Below are 18,202 nucleotides of genomic sequence, written 5' to 3'. Positions count from 1 at the left end.
TAACAGCAACCAAAAAAAAAAAAAAATTCAAAAAATGTATGTGTCTCATTGCCCCCCCTCAGTCCCCCCAAGGGGGGATGGCTTTTTTGATAGTCATGGTGCCGAGGTTATTGTGGGCGTGGTCTCTTGTCCATTGACTTTGCATTGGTGCCGTGGTGCCGTGGTGCCGAGGTTGCTGGTAATACTAACAGCAACCAAAAAAAAAAAAAAATTAAAAAAATGTATGTGTCTCATTGCCCCCCCTCAGTCCCCCCAAGGGGGGATGGCTTTTTTGATAGTCATGGTGCCGAGGTTATTGTGGGCGTGGTCTCTTGTCCATTGACTTTGCATTGGTGCCGTGGTGCCGTGGTGCCGAGGTTGCTGGTAATACTAACAGCAACCAAAAAAAAAAAAAAAATTCAAAAAATGTATGTGTCTCATTGCCCCCCCTCAGTCCCCCCAAGGGGGGATGGCTTTTTTGATAGTCATGGTGCCGAGGTTATTGTGGGCGTGGTCTCTTGTCCATTGACTTTGCATTGGTGCCGTGGTGCCGTGGTGCCGAGGTTGCTGGTAATACTAACAGCAACCAAAAAAAAAAAAAAATTCAAAAAATGTATGTGTCTCATTGCCCCCCCTCAGTCCCCCCAAGGGGGGATGGCTTTTTTGATAGTCATGGTGCCGAGGTTATTGTGGGCGTGGTCTCTTGTCCATTGACTTTGCATTGGTGCCGTGGTGCCGTGGTGCCGAGGTTGCTGGTAATACTAACAGCAACCAAAAAAAAAAAAAAATTCAAAAAATGTATGTGTCTCATTGCCCCCCCTCAGTCCCCCCAAGGGGGGATGGCTTTTTTGATAGTCATGGTGCCGAGGTTATTGTGGGCGTGGTCTCTTGTCCATTGACTTTGCATTGGTGCCGTGGTGCCGTGGTGCCGAGGTTGCTGGTAATACTAACAGCAACCAAAAAAAAAAAAAAATTCAAAAAATGTATGTGTCTCATTGCCCCCCCTCAGTCCCCCCAAGGGGGGATGGCTTTTTTGATAGTCATGGTGCCGAGGTTATTGTGGGCGTGGTCTCTTGTCCATTGACTTTGCATTGGTGCCGTGGTGCCGTGGTGCCGAGGTTGCTGGTAATACTAACAGCAACCAAAAAAAAAAAAAAATTCAAAAAATGTATGTGTCTCATTGCCCCCCCTCAGTCCCCCCAAGGGGGGATGGCTTTTTTGATAGTCATGGTGCCGAGGTTATTGTGGGCGTGGTCTCTTGTCCATTGACTTTGCATTGGTGCCGTGGTGCCGTGGTGCCGAGGTTGCTGGTAATACTAACAGCAACCAAAAAAAAAAAAAAATTCAAAAAATGTATGTGTCTCATTGCCCCCCCTCAGTCCCCCCAAGGGGGGATGGCTTTTTTGATAGTCATGGTGCCGAGGTTATTGTGGGCGTGGTCTCTTGTCCATTGACTTTGCATTGGTGCCGTGGTGCCGTGGTGCCGAGGTTGCTGGTAATACTAACAGCAACCAAAAAAAAAAAAAAATTCAAAAAATGTATGTGTCTCATTGCCCCCCCTCAGTCCCCCCAAGGGGGGATGGCTTTTTTGATAGTCATGGTGCCGAGGTTATTGTGGGCGTGGTCTCTTGTCCATTGACTTTGCATTGGTGCCGTGGTGCCGTGGTGCCGAGGTTGCTGGTAATACTAACAGCAACCAAAAAAAAAAAAAAATTCAAAAAATGTATGTGTCTCATTGCTCCCCCTCAGTCCCCCCAAGGGGGGATGGCTTTTTTGATAGTCATGGTGCCGAGGTTATTGTGGGCGTGGTCTCTTGTCCATTGACTTTGCATTGGTGCCGTGGTGCCGTGGTGCCGAGGTTGCTGGTAATACTAACAGCAACCAAAAAAAAAAAAAAATTCAAAAAATGTATGTGTCTCATTGCCCCCCCTCAGTCCCCCCAAGGGGGGATGGCTTTTTTGATAGTCATGGTGCCGAGGTTATTGTGGGCGTGGTCTCTTGTCCATTGACTTTGCATTGGTGCCGTGGTGCCGTGGTGCCGAGGTTGCTGGTAATACTAACAGCAACCAAAAAAAAAAAAAAATTCAAAAAATGTATGTGTCTCATTGCCCCCCCTCAGTCCCCCCAAGGGGGGATGGCTTTTTTGATAGTCATGGTGCCGAGGTTATTGTGGGCGTGGTCTCTTGTCCATTGACTTTGCATTGGTGCCGTGGTGCCGTGGTGCCGAGGTTGCTGGTAATACTAACAGCAACCAAAAAAAAAAAAAAATTCAAAAAATGTATGTGTCTCATTGCCCCCCCTCAGTCCCCCCAAGGGGGGATGGCTTTTTTGATAGTCATGGTGCCGAGGTTATTGTGGGCGTGGTCTCTTGTCCATTGACTTTGCATTGGTGCCGTGGTGCCGTGGTGCCGAGGTTGCTGGTAATACTAACAGCAACCAAAAAAAAAAAAAAATTCAAAAAATGTATGTGTCTCATTGCCCCCCCTCAGTCCCCCCAAGGGGGGATGGCTTTTTTGATAGTCATGGTGCCGAGGTTATTGTGGGCGTGGTCTCTTGTCCATTGACTTTGCATTGGTGCCGTGGTGCCGTGGTGCCGAGGTTGCTGGTAATACTAACAGCAACCAAAAAAAAAAAAAAATTCAAAAAATGTATGTGTCTCATTGCCCCCCCTCAGTCCCCCCAAGGGGGGATGGCTTTTTTGATAGTCATGGTGCCGAGGTTATTGTGGGCGTGGTCTCTTGTCCATTGACTTTGCATTGGTGCCGTGGTGCCGTGGTGCCGAGGTTGCTGGTAATACTAACAGCAACCAAAAAAAAAAAAAAATTAAAAAAATGTATGTGTCTCATTGCCCCCCCTCAGTCCCCCCAAGGGGGGATGGCTTTTTTGATAGTCATGGTGCCGAGGTTATTGTGGGCGTGGTCTCTTGTCCATTGACTTTGCATTGGTGCCGTGGTGCCGTGGTGCCGAGGTTGCTGGTAATACTAACAGCAACCAAAAAAAAAAAAAAATTCAAAAAATGTATGTGTCTCATTGCCCCCCCTCAGTCCCCCCAAGGGGGGATGGCTTTTTTGATAGTCATGGTGCCGAGGTTATTGTGGGCGTGGTCTCTTGTCCATTGACTTTGCATTGGTGCCGTGGTGCCGTGGTGCCGAGGTTGCTGGTAATACTAACAGCAACCAAAAAAAAAAAAAAATTCAAAAAATGTATGTGTCTCATTGCCCCCCCTCAGTCCCCCCAAGGGGGGATGGCTTTTTTGATAGTCATGGTGCCGAGGTTATTGTGGGCGTGGTCTCTTGTCCATTGACTTTGCATTGGTGCCGTGGTGCCGTGGTGCCGAGGTTGCTGGTAATACTAACAGCAACCAAAAAAAAAAAAAAATTCAGGAGTGACCCTACATGGACAGAGCTGGACAGAGACATCTTAAAGCGTATTTGTATACTCTAGCCTTTAAATAGACCCCCTTTTTAGACCAGTTGATCTGCCTTTTCTTTTCTTTTTCCCCTATGTCCCCCCCCCTCCCTTTTTGAGGGGGTCCGGTCCGGTGGCCATGGATGAAGTACTGGCTGTCCAAAATCGGGACCCAGGATGGACCGCTCGTCCTGAGTCGGGACCCCAGATGGACCGCTCGCCTGTGTATCGGTTGGGGACATCTCTGCGCTGCTGATCCGCCTCTGCTTGGGATGGTTCCCTGCTGGCTCCACTTTGGATGGGACTCTCGCTACTATATTGGATCCACTTTGGACTTGATTCTCACGGTTACTTTAGATCCACTATGGATTGGACTTTCACAATATCATGTTAGATCCGCTCGACATCCATTGCTTTCGGTCCCCTGGGGGGACAGAAATGTTTAATACTTTTGTCTTTGGTACTTGGTGAAAAGATTGAACCAAATCCTCTAAGTGGACTATTTGGGCTACCCCCTCAGTCATTTTCTCTCAGCAAATCCAAAAACAATCTGGTGGCATTAACCAGTGTGGCCCTGATCAAAATCTGGACGATTGATTGCCATTCAGATGTGTAGTTGTCCATGGCTTTATATCAGTATTTGCCTGTAGTTACTTGACTGTTATTTTTATTTTTACTATGTCAATAAACAAATGTTTTAAATTTAAAAAAAGGATTTCAACACGGAACAAGGCACTATTGTTAATTGGGTGAACAATAAACAACATCTATGATACCAATAAACACATAATAAATGACAACTATGTTCAACAATTGCTGCAAAGCCTGATGATCTGATTGTAATTGTTAACTCTAGTTAAATCTTAATGAATCAGACTGGACTATGAAAATCCCAAATTTTTAAAGACGCCAACAAAAAACAACAATTAACTTGACTGTACTTTCACGTTTATTTCAAGTGTAGCAATCAAAGACCCTGTGGTTCTATCAAGTAGCCGTGTGCATCAAAGCATACACGCGAATACAAACGCAAACATTTCACTCTGCCCGGGTAAAATAAGCACCTCATTTATCAAACCCCGGTGGGCGGACGGTGGGTGGGCATCAGGAGTCAAGAAAAAGCCAATTAACAAGAAGCCCATTGTGATAGGTTATGGTCTGGGAAGCAAAGCACCAAAACAAGAAATATGTGTGGCGCAAAAAACCTGCTGACAAAAAAGGGCAGATTGGACATGTCAAGGAGCAAAGAAAGATCAAAGCACACAGAAGCTTTGATTCATAGAACTTGTGTTCTAAAATCCAGTATCTCCATATTGTTCTGCAGTTTTTAAGCCCTTTTCCCTACTTTTGGTGTTTACCTTTTACAGTTGTCTCGCCTTATAAAAATGGTTCACCTTGCCTCGGTTGGTTTCCTTATGAGTACAGCTTCACGTTTGTGTCACTGTAAACCCTCAACCTCTGCACATGGCTGTTCATGCTTTGATTGATGGATGACAAGGAAGGGGTTAGTTTACTTTCAATTTGATAGCGGCTGCTTTCCTGCGCCAAAAGCGCTTTCGAATAAGATAACGTGGGGATAAAGTCATGGCAATATATTATCAGTGGTAAATCTGGTTTTCACCGTTTAAAGACTTTTGCCTTCAGTCATGTGTCTGCGCTGTTATGCACACCCTCTTGTGTTGCTTCTGCATTTTACCACGTCAGCTGCGAATAAGGATGCAACAATTATAGATTTTGACTATACAATTTCAAAACAAAAAAATAATATAAAATTACATTCATATTCCTCAGCGGTGTTACTTTTTCCAAGATGGCGCTGCTGTAGTGGCTGCTGTAGGCAGGAGCTCTGTGCTCTTGTGTCATCCTTTTGTGTTTCCCTCTTGTTTTCATGTCTTATTATATTTTTTTGCCTTTTGGTCCGGGACCCTTTGGGACTGTGTGACAAAGGGTGGCACTTTCGTGACCTCTGTGGTGCTTTTTTTGTGGACTTCTGGATCTGCCTCCCGGGAGCCTTTTGGCTATGGAGACCAGCTGCTGGGTCTCTGCTACACCAGAGTATGTTTGGATGTACTGGAGGAGATGCGGATGAAGGGACAGGGCTGCGGAGCTAGCACTGAGCGCTGGGACGGAGAGGCTTCACGGTGTCTTGACTGGGTGAGCAGGTGTCGGATACCTCAGTCACCTTGGACGTATCCTCGCTCATCCATTCGGACTGGACACTGGCCGAGAGTGGAGTCGGCTGTCTTGGTTGCTTTGTTGGGTCTGCTCTTGTCTCTGGCCATCCTCCCTCCACCCCAGCGCACGATGGCGTGGAACACCGCAGAGGCCACCACAGTGGATATGTTTCTTTTAATTTTTATTCATAGCTGTATGTAGAAGTGTCTGGTTGTATCTGCTGCTTTAATGTCTTTAATGTCCTCTGTGTTCTTTGATGTTTGATGTTTCCCTCTTACACACATGGAAGAGGGATGTGTACCATGGTTATGAGTTGTTTTTTTATTTTTTTTATTTATTTGTTTTTTTCCCTTGGCCTCAGTCTGCACCTCCTCTCCAGAGCCCAGGCAAAGACCGATTTTTTAAATTTTATTTTAATCTTCTATTTTTTTCTCCCCCCCCCCCCCCCCTTTGTTTACCTTTATCTCATCTTTTTTGTAAGGGGCGCTGGAAGCCGGCAGACCCGTCAGTGATCCTGTTCTGTCTCCCTGTAATGTTTGTCTAAACTTGAATGGGATTGTGCTGAAAATTTTAATTTTCCTGAAGAACTCTCCTGACGGAATAAATAAAGTACTATCTAATCTAATCTATTTATTACCATTGGAAATCAAGTGATAACATTATAATAACCTTACAAAACACCCATCCATCCATCCATTTTCTTATTCCCTTCAGGATTGCGGGGGGCCCTGGGGCCTATCTCAGCTATAATCAAGCGGAAGGCGGTGTACACCCTGGACAAGTCGCCATCTCATCACAGGGCCAACATTATAAAACACATGGCAACAAAAGTTATTATTAATAATACATTAATTGATAATTGTATTACTTATTAAAAGAACTTTTTTGGGCAGTTTCTGTCATCGTCTTCAATGACTCCCCGGTAATTTTTTTTAAATACCCGAAACTTTTCCACACTGTTAACTTCAGCTTTTTTGGACTGGGAAACGTTTGCTGCTTTATCCTGATGCCATTTTAAGTTAATGTATCATACTAGTGTATATAAGTATATAAGCGCACGAACTGCCGGTGTAACTTTGTTTTTGTTCTGTGCAAGTAGTGCCGAAAATAACGTATCAACATAGGCTCCGTTTACACTGCACACTGAAAAGAGGAGACTTTTTTTCTCCTAATAATAATAAAGCTCACCAAGTCGTCATCAATTTTCAGATTCACAGTACTCTGATTTTTCTTACAATTTGATTGACCTAAAAGGAATACAATACATACAATAAATACAAGGAGACACTCAGCAAGCAAACCAAGCAGTCTGTCAGCAAGCAGAGGTCTGGTCTCTCTGTCTACACACCTCTCATGTAGTCCGAAACAAGCTCTGGTCTGCAGGAGTCCTTAGTGATCGCCCTACCACGGCAGGTCTTTATCTACAGGACTGTCTCAGAAAATTTGAATATTCTGATAAAGTCCTTTATTTTCCGTAATGCAACTAAAAACATGAAAATGCCATACATTCTGGATTCATTATACATCAACTGAAATATTGCAATCCTTTTATTATTTTAATATTGCTGATTATGGCATACAGCTTAAGAAAACTAAAAAATCCGATCTCAAAAAATGTGAATATTTGAGGATGATTAATTTTTCCAGCATGATCTGGCACCTGCTCACAGTGCCAAAACCAGCAGTAACTGGTGTACTGACCATGGCATTACTGTCCTCCATTGGCCTGCCAACTCTCCTGACCTAAACCCCATAGAGAATTTGTTGGGTATTGTGAAGAAGAAGCTGAAAGACACCAGACCCAATAATGCAAATTAGCTAAAGGCCGTTATTGAAGCATCCTGGGCATCCATAACACCTCAGTGATGCCACAGGCCGATTGCCTCCATGCCACGCCGCATTGATGCAGTAATCCGTGCAAAAGGATTTCCAACCAAGTACTGAGTGCATTAATTAACATTTTCAAATGTTTGATTTTGTTTTGCTGTTATAAATCTTTTTTTTTTTTACTTGGTCTGAGGAAATATTCAAATTTTTTGAGATAGGATTTTTGAGTTTTCTTAAGCTGTATGCCATAATCAGCAATATTAAACTAATAAAAGGCTTGCAATATTTCAGTTGATGTGTAATGAATCCAGAATGTATGGCATTTTCATGTTTTTAGTTGCATTACAGAAAATAAAGGACTTTATCACAATATTCTAATTTACTGAGACAGTCCCGTACGTACCATTTGGCTCTGTCTTGTAGCACTCCCTTTGACTGTCATGGTATATCCAAGTAGGCTATTCATTGATCTTTGGATGTTCTGGTTGGCTTGTGTATTGGCTAAAACTTCCTGCCAGCCATGAGTTTACGACTGTGATCCAAGGTTTACCATGGGGCTAATTACATTTCTAAGAAACACATGTCCCCTGTATGAACTCTTTGGAGGACACCGAAGAAAGGTTATTTCTCTATCAAACTTATTATTTCTGAGGCCCCTTCCACACTAAGCCGGCTAAGGTTATCCAAGGTATATGCCACCTAACCTTATATTTGTCCACACACACACACAATGCCACCATTTAAGACCTCCACCACCTGCGATCGCCGGAGCAACGCGACCTAGTACGCATGCATGAAAAATATAGTCACCTCTGACCTGGAAGTGTGTCCTTACCCTGTGTTTCAATGTAGCCTTTTGCCACATTGGGGGTCGGGGTACTAGGATGACAGGGGATGCAAAACAATAACAGTGCAATACTTTTTAATAACACTGTCACTACTGCCTAGTTTTTCTTGTTATATTCTTATTTTACTGTTTTATTTTTATTCTCATTGTTGCTTTTTATTTTTATTCTCACTGTTTGTTTTTGTCCGTCCGTCCGTCCGTCCGTCCGTCCGTCCGTCCGTCCATCCATCCATCCATCCATCCATCCATCCATCCATCCATCCATCTATCCATCTATCTATCTATCCATCTATCCATCTATCCATCTATCCATCTTATCTATCTATCTATCTATCTATCTACAGTGGGGCAGAAAAGTATTTAGTCAGCCACCGATTGTGCAACTTCTCCCTCTTAAAATGATGACAGAGGTCTGTAATTTTCATCATAGGTACACTTCAACTGTGAGAGACAGAATAAGAAAAAAAATCCAGGAATTCACATTGTAGGAATTTTAAAGAATTTATTTGTAAATTCTGGTGGAAAATAAATATTTGGTCAACCATTCAAAGCTCTCACTGATGGAAGGAGGTTTTGGCTCAAAATCTCACGATACATGGCCCCATTCATTCTTTCCTTAACACAGATCAATCGTCCTGTCCCCTTAGCAGAAAAACAGCCCCAAAGCATGATGTTTCCACCCCCATGCTTCACAGTAGGTATGGTGTTCTTGGGATGCAAGGCACTATTTTTCTTCCTCCAAACACGACAAGTTGAGGTTTTTTTCACAGTTGAAGTGTACCTATGATGAAAATTACAGACCTCTGTCATCATTTTAAGTGGGAGAACTTGCACAATCGGTGGCTGACTAAATACTTTTTGCCCCACTGTATTTGTTTTAATAGTAAACCTTGCATGCCTCACCATCAGGAGCTGTGAGACTATTGTAGTGAATCACACCAGAGCCATCATACATGAATCAAATATTTAATGGACGTGTGAAAGTAAACAATGTGATAATGAACATTTTACAACAATCAACCTAGAGATCTAGATATCTGGTCAGGACACTGTGCTTGTAGGCTGAAATTGGCGGTCGTACTTGACGGCCGCAACCACTTCATGGCTTCACAATAGTCATGGAGTACAAAACTACGCCTTGAATAATCGCTCGACATACATCGCGAACAATAACTGACAGTCTGCTTTGCCAGTCATAAGGCATTCGCTGTTTTTCATAGTCTTTCCTTGTCCACGGGAGCCCGCACTCTAGTTGTCTCTCCTTCACCAAATGGACAAAGTTTTTCACCAAGCAGAATCACATCTGACCTGGACATTCGAAAGTTCTACTGCCATTCTATTGACACAACACACTCGGTGACAAACATATCCCACCAGGCTGCCGTTCTTCCGGGACTTATCCAAAACCGTCGCTCATCATTGCTATGTCGCTGTCTGAGATGTGTTGCATCCCAAATAGCTGCAATCATGCGTTTTCTCCGACTTACGAAACCACTTGTTATAAAGCTGGCTGTGGCGCGTTCTTTCTGAATTCTCTTCGAACTCTGTTTGTAAACGATCGATGAGTCCATACGTAGCTAAGAGCCGGAGATTCAAGAAATACACGGCGCACTTACCCGTGTAAAAAATTATCCAAAGAGGGGAACCTTAAAAAAAAAGATATATATTATTTTTTGTTTAAAGGGGAACATTATCACCAGACCTATGTAAGCGTCAATATATATCTTGATGTTGCAGAAAAAAGACCACGTGTTTTTTTAACCGATTTCCAAACTCTAAAAGGGTGAATTTGGCGATTTAAACGCCTTTCAGTTGATAGCCTGTCGAGCGATGACCTTTCACCCGTGATGTCACAACATGAAGCAATCTGCCATTTTCTCAATCTCATTACACGCACCAAGTCAAATCATCTCTGTTATTTTTCCGATATCCACACAAATATGTGTGGATATCCTGCGACACTCAAAGCAGATGCATTTCCAACGATAAAGTCAACGAAATCTGCAATATTGGAAAATAGACCGCCACTGAATCTGCCCGAGTGCAAACTATTCAGGGACGACGGCAGTCTCTTCCCGCAGACGAGCGAGGTAAACCCCCTTGATATGATTTATGCCACTTCTTTTTCCGTCTCATTTTGTCCACCAAACTTATAAGGTTGTGCATTAATGCACAAAGGTGAGTTTTGTTGATGTTATTGACTTAAGTAGAGTGTGCTAATCAGACATATTTGGTCTCGGCATGGCTGCAAGCAAAATCGATGCTAACATGCTATTTAGGCTAGCTGTTTGTATATATTGAAACATTATGCCTCATTTGTAGCTATATTTGCATCCAGCCTTTCCCTCAACCCACATTTAATGCCAAACAAACAAATACCAATCGTTAGTTAGAAGGCAATCACCGAATTCGTCCTTGCTTCCACCCGTGCCGCTGTCTGTCGTGATATGGCTCAATAGCTTCAGTTTCTTCTTCAATTTCGTTTTCGCTACCTGACTCCACACCCCAGCCATCCGTTTCAATACATGCGTAATCTGTTGAATCGATTACGCAGCTGAAATCCGAGTCTGAATCCTAGCTAATATCGCTATACCTTTCTGTGCTATCCGCCATATTTGTTTCTGTGTGATCACGCTGTGACGTCACAGAATAATGGACGGGTGGATATAACGACGGTTAAAATCAGGCACTTTGAAGCCGTTTTTCGGGATATTGCGTGATGGGTAAAATTTTGATAAAACCTCGAAAAATAAAATAAGCCACTGGCAACTGATTTTTATTGGTTTTAACCCTTTAGAAATTGTGATAATGTTCCCCTTTAAGGAGGTATCCAGCTTAATGTAAACAAGGCCTTCATATCTAGTAATTCTACAGACATACACGTACACATACACATACGCATACACCCATCATCATATTACATATTTATGAATGCATATATACACAAATGTATGTGTATATACAGTATGTACATATCCAAATGCATACACTTTATGCAACCGTAACCGCATTCTTCTATTTATATTATTTTCATCATTACCATGTAATTCTAATTAATTAATTATTTAAAAATCAAATCAGATTTTTTTGCCCTCAGGTGACACAGATCAGATTTGTTTTTTGCCTGTATAAACGCTTTTCAAATGTGACTTCAATCTAAATGTGAATGTGACCCAAATGTGACTTTTTTTTACAGCTTTGGGCGAGCCATGTCATTTGTGTGCACGGGGAAAGACGCAGCTGCTGGCAGAGGTGGATATTTCATCACAACATCCGGTTTCAGTGAGCAAAGTCTATTGCAGACGACCAAATTATCAGTGCATAACTTGTTAATAGTGCTCAAGTAATAGGCTATATGTAATATATGAATATATATTTTGATTCAGAAGAAATGGCGATTGTTGAAGGACCGTAATTGACACTGTGGCGCATTTGCTTGCATGTGAGTAAAAAAATAAAGCTCACATAGTTCCACGCTGATGTCCATGTCTCCTCTACTTAACTGCCATTTAAAGATTACAACACTCCCGAATATATATTACACTATATACATCCATTCACACATTATATTACTTTAATTTATTTCCACGTAAAAAACACGAATGTCACGGCGTGGATTCAAACGCTTTTTCCTCCTGCATCTGTTTGTCACAGTTCCTCCTCTGGCTGGTCGCAGGGACACGCCCCCGCTCACGCTGAGCGCAGCACACCCACGAAGCGACAAACCTGCACCCACTCGCCAATCTGCCCACCTGGAATAGATGAGGGCGGGCTGGATAAAGGTCCAGTGGACCCAAGGATCAACGCGGGAACTTAGTTTTCTCTCTGTGTACCGTAAGCCTGATGTTCGCTCACCACTGTTGTGTTTCCTTCCGTGATTCTGACGTCCGTGTTGCTCCCCCGCAGTCTTCCCCCTTCGAGATCGTCTTTTGTTACCCCCTGTGTTTTTGGACTGCCTTCCCTGATTCCCGACCCTCGCCTGAACACGGATCTAGCCTCTTTTCTCCTGCCCTGGATGTTCATCTGCCTGCCTTTCGGACCGCCTTGTTGCTTCGCTCTCTACAACACTTGGTAACACTGGGGTTTGACACACTCCATCTCCTTGGGTTATCTTATTAGTTTAGTATTGTTTATTATTATTATTATTATTATATAGATTATTGATCATTACAGCCACTTGGTGTCAGTCTGCCGTCATCTCCATTCAGTAAACATAACTAATTTTTAAGGTGGTGCGACTTTTATTTTATTTTGTAGTAGTAGCGACTTCCTCCCAGTCAACTTCCTTTATTTTTACTTTATCGAAGTAGGCATGCATGTGATGTTGAGGCCACATTGGGGCCTGTGTGGGTTTACACTGCAGTCTGATAAAAATCTAATTTTAATTGCTGTGTAAACAGTCAGCTGGAAAAAAATCGGAGGATTAAAACAAACAGTGTAGTGGAGCCTAAGCAATTAATAATTATGACTTTTTTATTCAAGGTTAATAGTAAGAACTGGTTAATCGTTACATACCCAGCTGGGAAATGACTCATTAGTATCAAGCTTACAATTATCATACGACAATGATAGTACATACCACATTTGGCATTGCCCAGGATGATCTGCTACAGTAAAACATTACTACAGACTGCATATAGTATAGTTTATAGTGCAGATTTACTTTTTAAATAAACTATCATGAATGTTTGAAAAAGCTGCCACTGAAAGACATTTTTCATTTTTGGAATTATTGAAACCACCAATTGATCACAAAAACCTTGATTAATGAATGTAATGTTTTGACCATATTGACAATAAAGTAATAGATTTGCAAAATTGGATATAATTAAGTCATTTTCCACCGCAGTTTTCCCATTCACCCTGATAAAACAAAATACCTGCATTTCCACTAAAAACTACCCTGGTAAGTAAAGTTTCAGAGGAACTATTTTAGTTCATAGTAGTGAGATGGGACTTTGAAAAATTCCTAAGGAACTTCAGAGGGGCAGGCTGTGTTGTCAAACACTGATTGGTTGCCGCTTATCTAAAACATTCTAATTGAAATTTCAGCTGCCACGTGAGTGTACGAGAACAACTTGTTTATTTCTTATTCCTTGTGTATTTCTATTACAACACACTTAACAATAATCAAAAAGAAGAATGATGGGAACATTCGACTTGCAGGAACTTCTGTGGGTCATCTTTGTGCCAAAGAACGCTGATTAGTAGAACTATCTTGCTGTGTTTTTACTCAGCCGTAGTCTTTGATCTAGTTTGCAGTTTAATGCTGTTTATAATATTTACAGGCTTCATTTCGACATGCAAAGCTACAAGAAGTGACCGGACTCTTTTTAACGTTTTGACAGAAGAATATAAAGTATTCAGCCGGACTTCGAAACGGTGACTCCCGCTGTTACTGGGAATGCGAATGCCTTATTTCAGGGATGCCAAGTTTCAGAAAATGACAAGAGTGAGAGACTTTAGTTACATGATGCATTTAAAAAAAAAAATTGTTTAATACCGATTTTGGCCTGATTTAACCAGGATTAATACCTTAAAGGCCTACTGAAATGAGATGTTCTTATTTAAACGGGGATAAAAGGTCCATTCTATGTGTCATACTTGATAATTTTGCGATATTGCCATATTTTTGCTGAAAGGATTTAGTAGAGAACATCCACGATAAAGTTCGCAACTTTTGGTCGCTAGTAAAAAAGCCTTGCCTGTACCGGAAGTCGCAGACGATGACGTCACCCGTGTGAGAGCTCCTCACATTGTTTATAATGGGAGCCTCCAAGAAAAAGAGCTATTCGGACCGAGAAAACGACAATTTCCCCATTAATTTGAGCGAGGATGAAAGATTTGTGCCTGAGGATATTGATAGTGAAGGACTAGAAAAATAAAATAAAATAAATAAAGTTACAAAAAAAAAGCGATTCAGATGTTTTTAGACACATTTACTAGGATTATTCTGGAAGATCCTTTATCTGCTTATTGTTTTAATAGTGTTTTAGTGAGATTTTAAAGATTGTAAAGACATACCTCGAGGTCGGATGGCTGCGGTGAACACGCAGTGTCTCAAAGAGAAGCCGAGGAGCCAAGCTCACAGCTGCCTTTTGTGACATGACAGCTGCTGCAAGACGACAAATAATCCATTGATGTCTCCGGTAAGATATATATCACAATTTCTCCATCCAAAAACATGCTGGTTGACATAGAGAAAACATGTTCGCTTGACCGCTCCGCTTCACAACAAAGAAACACCGGCTGTGTCTCGGTGCCAAAGACAACTGCAATCCACCGCTTTCCACCAACAGCATTGTTCTTAATAGTCTCCATTATTAATTGAACAAATTGCAAAAGATTCAGCAACACATATGTCCAAAATACTGTGTAATTATGCGGTTAAAGCAGACGACTTTTAGCCGTGTTTGCTGCAACGCTAATATTTCCTGACAGTCCGTGACGTCACGCGTACACGTCATCATTCCGTGACGTTTTCAACAAGAAACTCGCGGGAAATTTAAAATTGCAATTTAGTAAACTAAAAAGGCCGTATTGGCATGTGTTGCAATGTTATTATTTCATCATTGATATATAAACTATCAGACTGTGTGGTCGGTAGTAGTGGGTTTCAGTAGGCCTTTAAGATTGATGTCCTCACCTCCAGGAGCTCTACCTGCACTGTGGCCTCCTAATGCTCGTCTTCACTTAACCAGAAATCAGAAATGAAAATCACCCCCACTGTTTTCTCTCCTGGCTCTTCTCTCATCCTCTGCATATGTCTTCTCAATTTATATCTCTACATCTCCTCCTCACTGTCCTCAATCTCTTCTGGTCTCTATTCATCTTAAGTTAGTTAACTACAGTTAAAGTTAAGTTAAAGTACCAATGATAGTCACACACACACACTAGGTGTGGTGAAATTTGTCCCCTTCTTCACCCCCTGGGAGGTCAGGGGAGCAGTGAGCAGCAGCTGTGGCTGTGCCCGGGAATCATTTTGTTGATTTAACCCCCAATTCCAACCCTTGATGCTGAGTGCTAAGCAGGGAGCTTACGGGTCCCATTTTTTTTAGTCTTTGGTATGACTCGGGGGCTTCACGGTGGAAGAGGGGTTAGTGCGTCTGCCTCACAATACGAAGGTCCTGAGTAGTCCTGGGTTCAATCCCGGACTCTGCATCTTTCTGTGTGGAGTTTGCATGTTCTCCCCGTGACTGCGTGGGTTCCCTCCGGGTACTCCGGCTTCCTCCCACCTCCAAAGACATGCACCTGGGGATAGGTTGATTGGCAACACTAAATTGGCCCTAGTGTGTGAATGTGAGTGTGAATGTTGTCTGTCTATCTGTGTTGGCCCTGTGATGAGGTGGCGACTTGTCCAGGGTGTACCCCGCCTTAACGCCCGATTGTAGCTGAGAGGCACCAGTGCCCCCCGTGACCCCAAAGGGAGTGAGCGGTAGAAAATGGATGGATGGATGGTATGACTCGGCCGGGGTTTGAACTCCCAACCTACCCATCTCAGGGTGGACACTCTAACCACTAGGCCACTGAGTAGGTTCCAGTGTTGCCAACTCCTGAGTAAAGAATGTAGCAATAAAAAGTTGTTTGAAGTTAATAAATGACATCATCGGAAGAACTTAGTGGGAGTCATAAAAAGTGAATTTTAAAATGGCAAATTATGACTAGAACTGTTCTTCTGTTAATTATTTTTTTAGCTATGTTCTACGTAGTTAAATGTTAGGAATGCCAATTTTGATCAATTTGATATTCACGAACGAACCAAATCTATCGATTGACTCATTAACAAGAACGGTAGGTTTTTGTTTTTATTTGAAGCGTGACAATGATGAAAGATTTACATCTCACTTTGTAAACCAAGGCAGAAAGAGTGGAAGCTCTGCACAGAGTGGGTTAAAGTAGCAATGATTGTCACACACACACTAGGTGTGGCAAAATTATTCTCTGCATTTGACCCATCACCCTTGATCACCCTCTGGTGGGTGAGGGGAGCAGTAGGCAGCAGCGGTGCCGCGCCCGGGAATCATTTATGGTGATTTAACCCCCAATTCCAACCCTTGATGCTGAGTGCCAAGCAGGGAGGCAATGGGTCCCATTTTTTTTATAGTCTTTGGTATGACTCGGCCGGGGTTTGAACTCATGTGCATCTGCTCACTGCTCTGACTGGTCGAGAATGGAATTTTATTGTGATTGCACTTAAAAGTGCCAAGTAATTGTTTTAAGTACCAGCTGTCAAAAGAGCAGACATTCAATAGAAGGGGGAACGCTTGTATGTTGAGGACATTAGAGTGTCCAAAACATCGGAAAAGTCGCTACATTTGTCGCTGGTCGCTTTTGAGAAAGAAAGTCACTAAGAGGAGTTGGAAAGATACTACATTTGGTTTCAAAGTTGGCTGCTATAGATTTAAACAATGATTTAAGCTGTAAAATATCCATTATTAGCACTTCTGGATGGTTTTTGTCCCACTAAATCAGCCATACATGATGTTTTGTTGAATGTTTATACATGGTAATGTTACTGCAGCGTAAACTACATTTATTTCACCTATTTTATGAAATCTGTCAGGACTAGGACTATGACTTGGATTGTTTTTCCGACGCAAAGGAAAATTGGCACGAGCCAGACGTAAGTACATGTTTATTTTTAAACACTATAACTAACAAAAAGGCAAACAAATGGCGCGCACAATGGCGGAGAACAAACTTGACTACTGACAACAAAAATTAGAACAAAGGCATAAAACACAAAACTCAATAAATGTGACCTAAAAAAAACTAAAACTTACATGGCATGGACAGAATGATAATACAGCAATGGCATGGCATGAAGGCAGTTGAGGAATATGAAAAGTCGCCAGGCTGACTTCCTGGCAACTTCCGGTTTAAATAATAGACATGATAAATACAAACAGGTGTGAAACATGAGGACAGGGGCGTGACATGAGGGCCAGGTGAAAACTAATGAGTTGCTATTGAAACAGGAAAAACAAGGAAGTGCAGGAACAAGAACTGAATCTCCAAAAAACAAAACCAAACATGACCAAAACAAAACTTGAACCCATAGACGTGACATAATCTACACTGCCAGCTCATCTGTGTTTAAAGGCTGCAAAAGACTGTATGTTTTCCCATAAGTTGTTTGTATTAGGGGACGGCGTGGCAAAGTTGAGAGAGTGGCCTTGCCAGCAACCTGAGGGTTCCTGGTTCAACCCCGTCACGTCCTTTGTGTCCTTGAGCAAGACCCTTCACCCTTGCTCCTGATGGGTGGTGGTTAGGGCTTTGCATGGCAGCTCCCGCCATCAGTGTGTGAATATGTATGAATGTGGAAATAGTGTCAAAAGACTTTGAGTACCTTGAAAGTAGAAAAGCGCTATACAAGTTTGTGTGGGGGCGTGGCCTGCGGGCCTGCGGAGAAGCGGGACGTGTCAGGACTGGCCTCGAGATTAGCGGCAGGTGCGTAGATGAGACAGCTGTGAGTGTTTGTTTGATCACCTGTTGCTCTGCTAAAGGTAGCAGTCGGGAAGGAGAAAATTTGTTTGTTAATGGTGGTTGGAGAGCAAGACACACTGAGAATGGAGAAAGAACATTTATTGAAAAATAAATCGCTTTTCAGAACTATGAACAAAGCTGTCCTGTCCATCCTTAATGGTCTGAAGGACCCAGAGGACCAAGACCTCCACAAAGTATTACCCATTTACCATTTATATTCAAGCAAGGCAAGTGCAAAATTAGCTTTTGTGGATGTAGCCATCTTATTTTCCGACATTGTAACTGGTACGCTCACAACTCAGCTATGACGTCATTCCCAGTTCTGACTTCCAACTTTCTCCCACAACTTTTTGCAAAGTGTTGAATTTTACAAGTAGAAATGTGCACTGAATCTGCACTCTTACAAATGTAATGATTTTTTTATTAGCTGCTGACACGGGTGAATTATTTTATTCTTTTTATCTGAAGAATGGAATTGGC

At 42.4% G+C, this 18,202-nt stretch overlaps 1 long non-coding RNA gene across 1 annotated transcript in view; it reads left to right on the top strand.

Moving 5' to 3' along the window:
• The window catches only part of LOC133569853 (uncharacterized), a 34,348-nt gene extending 21,323 nt beyond the window's left edge, over positions 1-13,025 (top strand). The window contains exons 2-4 of the long non-coding RNA XR_009809940.1: positions 11,433-11,488; positions 11,891-12,070; positions 12,143-13,025. This is a non-coding gene — a long non-coding RNA (uncharacterized LOC133569853). The remainder of the gene's footprint in view (positions 1-11,432; positions 11,489-11,890; positions 12,071-12,142) is intronic.
• Positions 13,026-18,202: the final 5,177 nt, after the last annotated feature.

This window comes from Nerophis ophidion, linkage group LG15, assembly GCF_033978795.1.
Source record: "Nerophis ophidion isolate RoL-2023_Sa linkage group LG15, RoL_Noph_v1.0, whole genome shotgun sequence".
NCBI lineage: Eukaryota > Metazoa > Chordata > Actinopteri > Syngnathiformes > Syngnathidae > Nerophis > Nerophis ophidion.
Note: the sequence above shows the minus strand (reverse complement) of the source record. Positions and strands in the feature narration are given on the sequence as shown.